This window comes from Prionailurus bengalensis, chromosome B1 (genome assembly GCF_016509475.1).
Source record: "Prionailurus bengalensis isolate Pbe53 chromosome B1, Fcat_Pben_1.1_paternal_pri, whole genome shotgun sequence".
Classification (NCBI taxonomy): Eukaryota; Metazoa; Chordata; class Mammalia; order Carnivora; family Felidae; genus Prionailurus; species Prionailurus bengalensis.
Window position 1 is genome coordinate 150,547,313 of NC_057344.1, and position 12,978 is coordinate 150,560,290.

Genomic DNA, 12,978 nt, shown 5'->3' on the forward strand with positions numbered 1-12,978 from the left:
CTGAGCTGAAGTCTGATGCTTAACCAACTGAGCCACCCAGGCTCCCCTCAGGTGATTTTTAATTTGGAAACCAAGCTTGTCATTTAAACAACATATTTCCCTTATCTTCTGTAATTTCCCTCATCTTTTGGGCTCTAGGAATTCAGGACTGTCAATGTAGGGCTAGGACAAGATACCAAAAAAAAAAAAAAAAAAAAGAAAAGAAAAAAAAAAGAGAGAGAGAGAGAGAAGACAGATGGCCCCTAAACTGAGTAAGAGTAATTAGTATATCTGAAGTAGCAAAATTCCAAGTTTAAATTAGGTTTACCAGAACACACTCACATTATACATTGATATACATTTGTATTTTCTTTTTTATCAACACCTTTAAAAAATAAGACTTAATGAGATACAAACATCTGTTTTTCTATAGCTAAGTATTTTTACAGGATGATGTCATTATACATTATCTCTAATTTAAACCTCTATTTGTTTTTGTTTTTTAATTTTTCAATCATAGTAAAATGGATACACATATCATAAACAACACTGTAATAATGAACATCCTTCTGGATAATTTTTGCACAATTTGAAATTATTTCCTTAGGATAAGTTATCTTGTGCATTTTCACAAGTGTTGAAATGCCATCCCTTCATTAACAAACTGCTCTACATCCTAACCTTCTTTTTTCTCTGTGTATTCTCTATATCCCTATAAGACTGAAATATAATTCTTTTCTCAAGACACGTTATTTTTTTACAACCATCTCAACTAAGGGTTTATTACTGAAGATTTAGTCTTGGTCCTCCTCACTCTTTACTGCCACCTCAGACCATAGTTCTCCACACCCTTGTAAACACCCTTGAAAACTGCCTTTTTCCTCTGAGGCTCACACAGTTTGCTCTCTGCCCTCTTTCTTTTCTCATCATGGTCCTTATGGACCCATGAGTATGCCCCCTCTTTACTGAAGACTGTCACTTGCTTCCCTTTTTTTTTTTCTTTTCGTAAAGTGTATTTATTTTGAGAGAGAGAAAGAGACAGCACAAGCAGGGGAGGTGCAGAGAGAGGGGAGAGAGAATCCCAAGTAGGCTCTGTGCTGTCAGCATGGAGCCTGACGCTGGGCTTGAACCCACAAACCATGAGATTATGACCAGAGCTGAAATCAAGAGTCAGGCACTTAACTAACTGACTGAGCCACCCAGGCACCCCGGCACTTGCTTCCCCATCTCTTCCTCTACTTCACGTCCTACATTTACTCTAGGTAACATCACTACCTTTGTGCTTCATCTGCAACATCCTAGTCATTTATTTCCTCGATCTTCTCATCTCTAAAATATTGTCTTCAAATACTACTCTCATGTCCACACCCTAGACTTGGTCATGACTTGGAATTACCTTTCTGAATCATAACTTTGGACAACTATTTCTATTGTAACCTTCCTTCTTAAAGTCTTAGTTATTTCTAGTGCATAAGGTTTTTTTTTTATTCATTGGCTCTTCTAATCTGTGAATTCTTCATACCTATTAGTTGCCATCCCCAACACACACACGTGCGTGTGCACATACACACACGTTTTTGTTTTGCTTGTGATCCTTATATTTATCATTTCAATAAATTGTTTAATGATGGCAAAATCCACTAAATTCTATTGTCCTTTTTTTCTTTCATCATTCACACCTGGATAAATTCTAGGGAATATAATTGTCTGAACAGTGGCTCACCCCTGCCCAGACCAGAAAATTCACAAATGTATAAGAGGTGCCAATTTATCTAGGATTCAGCTCTCTCCAGCATTCCTACTACATTCCCTTAGTCTGTACTCCCATTTTCCACTGCTATTTCCACCTCCTCCAGCCTCTCCAGATTTCCAATTCTCACCACCTGTCCTCTCATGTGTCTACTACTTCAAACAGAGAATGTGATTTATCAATTAGAAAAGAATTCCTTCAACTTCCTGACATTGAACCAACAAACCTACCTACGTCCATTCATACTCTAACTGGATGCCTACAGTGTGTCCAAATTCTTCATTCTAGGTTAAGCCATATGAAAAGGTCAATACATGAACACTTTTGACCTCCACAAATAGCAATTTTATATGTAGGAACCTAAGAGTTTAGAATCCAGGATCCTTCAAATATCCACCCAACGTCAGGGTCTCTTCTGGCTTGTTAACACCATTGTAAGCATACTCAAAACTGTCCCATTCACAAGGGGAAAAAAATCCTCCATCAACCCATATGCCTTGATGACTTACTATCTCCCCATCCATAGTCAAATTCATGGGGGGAAAACGTTTACATCTGCCTTTCTGTCTCCTCACTCCCAATTTATCCTCAAATCCACTGACATTTTGTTTATAATGCCACTACTCTGTTCCTTTTCCTGTCATAGTCACCAGTGATTCACTACTGCTTAACCCAATGGGTTTCTACATTTTTATCATACTTGATTTCTCAACAGTGTATGCACTGTGGATCAATCCTTCCTTGAATATCCTCTTTCATCATCATATCACACTTTACTTTCCTCTTTATTTTCCTCTGTGGTTTTCAGACTTCATTCTTTGCCCATATCTTAAATGTTAGTCAGTCTGCGTTAAGATTCCTCTCTGAGTCTTCCTTTCTTCCTATTATTTCAATTAAGAAAATTATTGACCACCTACCATATTCCATGTGCTAAAAGTACAATAATGAATTTGACACAGTACCTGGATTGTTCACTGCCATAATCTCAGTTACCAGAAGTACCTGGTATAAGTATAAACTTAATAATCATTTTTAAATGGTAAAGTAAAACTGCTAATGCATATTGAATGTTTTAAATTCATGTTTGTAAGCCAACCTACCTATTCCTTTTCATATTTGGAACATATAACTTAAAATTTGCCATTTGACTTTCCTTTTATTTATGAAAAATTGATAAATAGAAGATTTGATCTATTATTCACTTTCCTCTCCTTTAAAAAAGAGTAGTCAAATTATTTAGTGTTTCCTATGATGATGTCTACATGCCATTTTTAGGAAGTGAATATCTCATGCAAAAATGCAAAAGCAAAACATGAAAATAAACTAAGATCATGTGATACTGATTTATCTAATCTGTTAGCTCCAAGAACTTTGCAAGCAAAGGTATCAACTTTTTATCAATGCTTGGTATCAAATAACTTAAAACAGTGAAAAAGACACAATTTATACAAACAAGGCAGTTTTTAAAAGAAGAGTTCTCCTCCTGGTGTGGCATTTCAGTAAAACACAAAGTGGGGATTTTTTATTTTGGGGGGTTTTTATTTATTATTTTTTACAGTGTTGGCATAGTACAATATTTTAAATGTCCCTATAGGAATAAGTAGTGTGCAATAATTATTTTATTTTATAGACTTATGGAAGCGAAGTTTGTAGTCTGAAAGTACTATTGCCCAGTCCATCCGCAATTAATCTTATTTCACAGATTCACGGCAAAGTTTTTCTGTTTCCCAGTTCATTAGCCATCTAAGAAAAAACTCCTTCCAAATTTCCTAGATATTGGCATATTACTGAGTTAAAATGCAAACTTAATCCTCAGTTCTGGTAAATAAACCACATAGAATTTCAGACTCATACACAGGGGTCATAGTAAGTGGATACTGAGAAAATTTCTTATGCAAACAAAAGATCTAAGTAATAATAAGATGAGCTCAATGTTAGTTTATTTCAACAATAACAATGAATGTACTCAATTCCTACCAAGGACAAGACTTGTAACTGGGTACATGGTAGGGGAATAAAGGAAACCTGATTTCTGGTAAGGGGATGATTGGAAGAACAATAAGTAGTAATGAATATAATACAATTTAAAATTGAATAAATGTTAAGTACAAGTATAATCAATGCACTTCAGCAAAATTACCTGTAAGACCAGTACCCATACTGCTGGTGACAAATGAAATGACTTTAGGTAGGATTTATTTTAATGTATGATAGAGAAGATAAAGCTACTATGTCATACTCAGCATTTGGTGGATATTATTGCTTAGGGATTGGCTATATTAAAAATGAGTTCATTTAAAAATGTAAGGAAATTACCTTGAGATATTAGTGCTTATGGCAAAAAAAAATTGTGATGATTGCAACTAAAATTTGAAAATCATTCAAAAAAAGAACAATGAATTTTAAGCAGGACAGAATATGAACACTTCAAACACAGCACTTGAGTGAGTTCTTGAAGATGAGTACATTTTATGTACATAGGGAAGTGGCAATTGTAGACTGGGGTCATTAGATTCACAAAACAGAAAGCCTCCTTATTTAGTTAATGTAATAGGTGTTAAGTTTTAGCTTTGACCACATTGAAATCCTCAAGAAAATGCAAATTAGAAGCCCTACTCTTTAAAACACATGCTCATTATGGGTTTATTATAGAGGGTACTTATATACTTCAGCATACATAAAAATAAAATCATAAACACAGCAGGGGAAATTTTGATTTTTAAGTTTCATGGTTGATGCTTTTTTATAATTACTAGGGCTAAATATTGCTTTGATTGTAACTACTGAATTTTCCAGTCCTTTCAAGTTTATCAAATGGAATCTTCTATAATTTTTGCAATTCAAGCTCAAATACCAACTCTCTGGCAAAATATTCTTGTGTCCTCTAAATAATCTCTATTTCATGAAGAACTAATAAATTAAAATCCAGATTACTGAAATGTTCCCCTTACAAAATAAATAGCAGCTTAGAGCAAATAGCAGGGAAGAAACACTGGGTTTGGAGTCAGAACACCTAAATGAAAATTCCTCTAGTTAATAGCAATGTGTCCTTGGACCATACACAAGACCTGTTTTTATTGCTGTACCAATATTTCAGATAAACACCATGAAAACTACAAAAGATTACAAATGTGAAAGGTTATCATTGCTAATGGACCCAGTGAAGGTGCCAATTAGAAGACAGTTTAGTGTGTTAGGAATTATTTGATCATGACCCTTATGCCAGACACACATGTGTAACAAATGACTAGGTGATTTTCTAGGGGTTGTTATACTTCTTTGACTTAGATTCTTACTTAGGTTTCTGAGAATAGACTCCATAGAATGGCTTATAAATGTCCCACTTATAAGCGAATTAAGTCTCTTCCACAAAGGATTTTAGTTCCCTCCAACGGAAAAATCATTTTCTGTCCTCAACTGCTTTTTTGGGTTCCCTGAAGGTCATAGCCCAGATAGTCGGTGACCTCACTGTCGTGAGACATGTGACTAAGGCATGCCTCTCCCACATGGTCTACTGAACACCTCCACTGTAAGACTTTGGTTGCCCTGGTTACTCCACAAAATACTAGAAGCTCTTAAGTGCTGCCATGTACTATTTTTCTGAGTCTTGGTGTTGTTCTTCCAGATCCTTGGATTTGGGCTGAAAATGAAATTGCTTTTTTTTCATAAAGTTCTGCTCAACAAAATTTCCCTTCCTTTTCCCAGGTTTCTATTTTTCTCACATGTCCCACTGGTCATTGTTGTCGTAATTTTGGATTAGAACCTGTGTTCCACAGAGAAAAATGTTCATAGGTAGAGGACGAGGAACTTAGGTGGGCTCCAATAGTTAGTACTTTTATGTTCTTGGGTAAATCTTTATAGCCTCAATTGAAAAATAGGCAAATCATACCATGTGAACTTTACAAAGTTATGGGATGGGGGTGCAGATCAAGTGTTACGGGGTATGATAAAGCTCTTTAAAAACTATAAAGTGCTATATAAATTAAAGCTATTATAATTATTATTATTGTTAGGGTGACCTGTGCTTCACCCTTCCACCCTCTACCTCACCCTCCGCTCTCCCAAACCTGTTTGAAATAAGGTGGGGCATCCTTGACTAAAGGACCACTCCCTATCTTCTCAGGGGCCCTAAGACTCTCTAGAACCACCCCCATGAGGCTCTGATTACACTGTGCAAATTTATCAAACACAGACAGAAAGAACTCCCAACAATTAAGATAGCTTATCATATATATACAAATGCCATTTATATTTAACTGAAGTAATACAGTCACCCTGTGGCAGGTATTTTGCCACTGAAATGTGAGGATGAGTCATAGGAAACTGGGGACAAGAGAACTGTATGTACACTCAGTTATCACATAGACAGGAATCTCCCAAATGAGTGTGACTTCTACGCAGTGGCTGGACTGCCTTGGTCAGAACAGAGTGTTTATATTTTTCTCTTCTTTCATTCTTTCTTTTTTTTTTTTTTATACTTTTTAAGCCATTCCATTTTGTTCAGCAGGGTCAACCAGTCTTCCTCATCCAAGTCTGATAGCAAGAGCTAATATCAAGTGAGAATTTACTAGCTCTTCATTCTTATATCTCTGTAGGGGTCATCTGCATTTTCCAGATTAATAAACTCAGGCTGTAATAAATGAGGCAAGGTCATGTGACTAGTGAGAGCAAAGACATTTTGTCTGAAAACGACCTGGGCTCTTTCCACCCCATACATGCAACCTCTCTTCAGAAAGCTGGTAAGGCTGCTGTGACCAAAGCAATCTCTTTAAAAAAAAAAAAAGTAATGTGAGAAATATTGCTTGTTTTCTGTTGAAGACTGTGTGATACATGCAGAATTATCTAGAAGAGATGCAATATCATGTAAAAATGTGTAAAATATTGTAACACAGTATTGTCTTCAAACATCTTATTAAAATCCTGACCCATAATAGTGCACAATACATGCATTAAGATACAATCCAATAAATATGCTACTGTCAGCTTCTTTCTTCCTCATGAGTCCACAGCAACACAGAGAACTTTCAAATATGTGACAGATCACATACAGACCAGATTATACAGCTGAGTGGGATATTGAGAAAACTCTCTGGGCAATTAGGAGAAATTATCTAGATAATTGTCTTAATTCTTGACTTCATCTTTTCAAAGTGATTCTCTCAGATTGTAGGGGGATAAGACTACAACCCAATGTTTTCACTCCTTATCCCATATGCCCTTCAGTTAAATTTCATTGTCTCTGCAGAAAACAGAACAATGTTTTGAACAGAACAGTTCAATGAATAAACCAGAATTTATTGCCCACTTTGGGCCAAACACGGTGTTAAACAGTATTGTTATAACAAGAAGAAAGGCAGAGAACACAGATGGGCACAGAAATAAGAGATAAAAAAGCACAATAGGGGTGGCAGATGTGTTGGTGGATGCTTTCTTCTGATTATTTCTATTTCCTCACTGAAATTGTTTTAAAGCCACTAGCTGAGGGTGAGGATGAAGGAGGAGGTATTGAAGATTTGAAAAGACAAGGTATGAATAATTATCTATTTCTCACACTGGGAGAAAGAAAGAATAACTAAATGAGTATTATGGCAAGGAAGCACTGAGGCCAACTTGAGGTTAGTGCTCCTGCATTTACAATGAGACTCATCAGCAAAATTGGGTATTTTTTCCCAGCCATATTTGTATAAACACAGAGTAGGTATAAAGTTGTATTTAACCAGGGTTGGAGTTTTGTTAGATGATTATGACAGACAGAAGATTACAGGATGAAAGATGTATGCCAGGAATGAGTATAATTAGAGACCATGGGATTTATGCCAAGTAAGAGAGCAATGTCACCATGAGGGTGATGGGAGACAGTGAAAAGATAGTAGGATCCATGTATTGTAAGTACCAGTGGGGGTGAAGTCAGGGTACTAAGGTAATGAGCTGGAAAAAAAAGAGTGGTGGTAGTTGCAGAGCTGGTTGATTAAAATTTAGATTGTGGAGAAATTGAAGTTATTGGTAATAACAAGATATAGAACATATATCTTGCTGGACAGCTGGGGTAGGGTGAAGGACAAAGTGACACAAATAACCATAACATGAAATAGAACACAACCAACCCAACAAAATAGCAACAATGCAGTAGAGGAAACTTCAAGGTGGCTGCTAACTGGAGTAGGATCGCAGTGAAAGGGACTGGCCCTTAAAGGAGGGAGAAGGCATTGGAGTAGTACATCGAAAGGTTTCCAGAAATGGAAATACCAGCAGCTGTGAAAAGAGGAGGTTAGAAATACAGGGGAAGAGAGGATATTTTAGGCAGAGGAAGTGTTGTGAGCAAAACAGGAATGGGTGAATGTAAGAAACAGAATAACACACATGAAGAGAAGTACTATCCACTAAAAACCCAGAATTAAGCTAGATACACCAAATGAAAGACTCTTAAAAATCTAAATTATATCATGTTCTTCCTATATTTAAAGTTGTCCAGTGGGTTCCTATGACACTTTGAATTATCAGTGTTTTGGCATTGCCTTCAGGGGCCCCATGACTTGATACTTGTTTGTCCCTCTGGCTGAACCTCTTCTACTCTTTCTGGGACCGATCATGATCCAGCACCCTGGCCTGATTTCTTTCAAGAACTCAACAAGCTCACACTCTTTTTCTAGCTTTAGGAACTTGCTGCCACCTAGTTGTTCTTTACTCAGAAGTAAAGTTTCTAGAAGCTGTTTCTTCACAATTCACCTCTCAGCTGAAATGGCATCTCTGCAGGGACAACTCCTTACTACTCAGTTAGGCATCCACTCTCTATTCATTAATATGCTTTATTTTCATGAGATGAAACTTATTCTTTGGCTTATTTTCAGCCTCTTTCCACTAGCCTGTGAGCTCCATAAAAGGAGATAACTTATCGGTCTTTGCCACAGTTTTTCCAGCAGCAGAATCAGTTTTAGCACATAGTGGGATCTCTATAAATATATCCTCAATGAATGATTGAACGAATGAATGAATACTAACCCAAAGAGCTTATAGCAAACACAATGAGAAATATTCAAGGGTTTTTGAATGACAGAATCACATTATTAGAAGTGTATAATTGGAAGATAATTCTGGCAGCAACACTGTAGAATGTATTCGAGGGGAAATTATCTGGGCATGAAGAGATCTATTAATAGCTACTGTGTTTGTCCAGGTGAGGCACATTGAATGCCTGAAGTATGATGATGTTAAGGACATGCAAAGAAGGGGACAAATGGGAAGGAAAATTCAGAGGTAGACTGACTATGTGAAGCAGTTGTGCAGAGGGAGATGTCCTATGATTTCAAGGTTCAGAGAGTGGGTAATCTAGAAAACTGTGAATAATCTTATTAACACATATATTTGTCTTTTAAAAACGTTATTTAAAAAAGTAAAGGGAAGTAAAGGAAGAGTGTAATAATAAATGTACAGACTTAGCTAAAAAGAGGGTGGTGATACAATAAGAACAAAGCAAAAGAAATGAATAGAAGGAAGAAAACGGAAAGAAAAACCACTATGGAGAAGCAAAGAGAAAAAAGAAAAGATTAGTGAAGGTGTGAAGAAATTATAACATTTTTACACTCTTGATAGGAATGTAAAATGGTGTGGGCACTTTGGGGAAGTTTAGCAGTTCCTCTAAATGTTAAGCATAGAGTTATCATAAGACCGAGAAATTCCACTCTTAGCTATGCATGCAAAAGAGATGAAAACACATTTCCAGACAAAAATGTGAACATGAATGCTCAGAGAAGCATGATTCATAATAGCCAAAAAGTAGGGACAATCCAAATGTCCATCACCTGATGAATATACAAATAAAATATAGCATACCCATAAAATAGAATATTATTTGGCACAAGAAAACAAATGAAGTCTTACCTCCCACTATGGAAAACAGTATGGAAATGATACATACCATCACATTGATAGCTTTTGAAAATATTATGCTAGGCAAAAGAAGACAAATACAAAAGACATTTGTTATATGATTGATTCTGTTTATATGAAATGTCCGGGATAAACAAAACAATAGAGACAGAAAGTAGATTAGTCATTGCCTAAAGTCAGGGAGTTAGGAAAAAATAGAGAGGGACTGCTAATGGGTACAGAGTCTCTGTTTGGGGTAATACAAGGTTTGAAAATTGATTGTGGTGATAGTTAATTTTGTGAATATAATGAAAACCATTGAATTCTACACTTTACATAAGTAAACCGTATGGTATGTGATTTGTATCTCAATAAAGTTGCTAAAGAAATAAAGGAAGGAAGGAAGACATCAAAAGGCTCTGGCAGCTCAAAGTGTGTTTTGATTAAATGTAAAAACTCCTGACAGTTATTCACTAAAGCTGTCACTAAAGCTACCTATCATTACTCTCCCCTTTTGGCACTCATGTGACTTCTCTAGCAATAACAAACCTTTCTTTCAATAGTTCTTTCTGAGTAAAGAAAGGCTTTACCTCATTTTCTTTTCACATTTCAAATTTAATTTTTAGAAATAAATATTTCCCTGTGGTTAGATACAGTGACAGTAGAACTTGTTCATTAGAAAATATTTGTAGCTAATACATCTGTGCATGCTTCAATGTTCAAAACAATCCCTGCCTTCTTGAGGAGGTCAAAATTTGTCATTAAACAGCAGTAGGAAGAGAGATGATTAAGGATAAATGATGCTTACTTGAAAATATTAATAAGAGCAAGAAAATGTACCAACAAAACTGAACCAGTGTTGGCCAAAGTAGTGTGGTACTTCTCTGGCCAATCACCTTCTCTTCAATAACCCAATAAGCCAATGGCCTATGCAACTTTTTGGTCCTCATCAGGTTTTAATTGCCTCAATACTCTAAATTTTCTTTCAAGGGGGACACCTGAGTGTCTCAGCCTGATAAGCATCTTACTCTTGATTTCAGCTCAGGTCATGGTCTCATGGTTTGTGAGTTTGACTTCCACGTTGGGCTCTGCACTCTGTCAGTGTGGAGCCTGCTTGGAAGTGTCTCTCCCTGCCTCTCTGCCCCTACCCGACTCGCATGTGTACGCACACATGTACACACACACACTCACTTTTACACACACACTCTCTCAATTCAAATAAACTTAAAAAAATTAAAATTTCCTTCAAGAAACAGCTTCTTATAGAACTTCATGCAAATTTGCATTCATGAACAGAACTTAATTATCCCCTTCTGAACTCTTATCAGCTAAAATACCAGTTAATTATGACATTAGTCAACTTTTCACTTATGAGACATTATGTCTACCTTATTTGCATAATGTGGAGTTATAGAAACAAGACACACAGCTTGTCAGAACACGAAAGATAAACGAAAGCTCAAATCTTTCCATTTAATCTTTTTCACAACTTGTAGTATTTCTACTCACATCACAGATTTTATGCAAGTCTCATCATATCTGGTGGTACAATTAAAATCATCATCATCACTGCTCAGCCACTGTTACTATGATAATAACACCATCACCTCCTGATACTTACACAACAACAACTTTCTTCCAGAACTGTTCTGTCTTCCCTAGGCAATGGGTTAAAACCCCAGCCAGGTGATTCAATTATCTTGTCTGAAATTTTCTCATATCCATTATTGTAATTCTTCCCCTTATGGATTCTCCAAAATGTGTTCATCTGATAATGCCCACTTCTGAAACTAGGGATTACTCTTGAAGGCTCTGGTAGCCCCCCTTATCTCAAGCTTAGACTCTTATCTGCTGGAACTCTCCCTGGAGATCATCAGGGCTTTTCTAGGCTCCTAAGGGGCTTCCCAGTCTCTGCATAGTTTCTGGCCAGTGTTGTCATTCAGATTCCAAGGTCCTGGGCACCAATTCTCACCTCTTTCCTTCATGAGGGGCACATCTACCATCCAGCACATATTTTCTACCAGTTCACCCCATCTCATCTATGTACAAGGATATCTGCTTGATATCCTTTGTCTGCTGCTTTTGATAATAAAAATAATAAAATAATCAAAACTCCTAAGTCTTCACTAGGTTTTAGTTACTATCCTAAGTGCTTTAGGTATATTAACTCACTTAATCCTTGCAATAATCTCACAAGATAGGTATCATTACCTGCATTTGGTAAAGGGAACCTGAGGCACAAAGAGGTTGAAGGACTGCCCAAGGTCCCACAGAGGAGGAGCCAGGATAAGAAATCAGGTAGGCCGGCTGCAGAGCCCACATCCTTAACTACAATGAATAACCTCTTTCAGAGACCATGAACCCTTCAAGTCATGTGGCCATGGCTGTGGCAGAAAGAAAACCCTTTATCTCTCATCTTTGAATCACTGAGGGACAATATTATGGTTATATAAAATGTTTAAAAGCTCCAGGAAAACAGTAGATGAAGGACCTGAATATGTACCTTGGTAAAAAATTGTTACATTGAAAGAAAATGGCTGACACTGATAAGAGCAAGGAGAGTTCATTCCCTTCTGTTGAGCTTTGGTTAAGAAATACCTCCCCATGAGACAGTCTGGATAATGAGCCACTCAGAATGTAACCAAAGGGAGGGGAGGGATCAAAAATGCTTTGACTTTTTGTGATTGACCTGTTGAATGAGTAACTTTTGTCACTGCTCATCTTTGCTTTGGCATAAACACTTCAAAGGTGAGGTCACTTTAAGTGTTTTTGTTTGTTTGAATGTCAAAGGTTTCTCTAAGGCTGGATTTTCCTACACTACACTGAATCTGTTTAGTCATCTGGCTGGGATAGTCTGACCAAAATTCAATTCTTTGAATTGGAAGGATTAGGGGGAAGGAGAAGCCAGGAAAGCAAGAGAAGGAAAGAATTGTCCTTTAGAGATTTTTAAGTGCAAAATTTATAATTGTAGCTCTATCCCACATAAATGCTTAAGATCATTTCTCCTCCTACCATATTTGAAGAAATTAATCTCTTGCAAGACTTTCTGCTAAAAAGTGTTTTCTTGTTTTTTTGGGTTTTTTTTTTCACAAATAGTTTAGGGCTGCCTGCTTTTTTATGACACAAAATTTTGTTTAGTAGACAAATATTTGCCAAGTACCTATGAGGTACAAACTCCACCAATCTAGAACAGCCAGTGATATTTCATCAATTTTTAAGTTAAAATTAGATTAGTACTGAACAAAATCAGGAAGAAAAATTATTTTATTTTTTAAAAAAACATTTAAGAATACATTTTAGGGCATGTCTACATAATTAACAAAATGTACTCAGAGTGCCTGAGTGGCTCAGTCAGTTAAGCGTCTGACTTCCACTCAGATCAT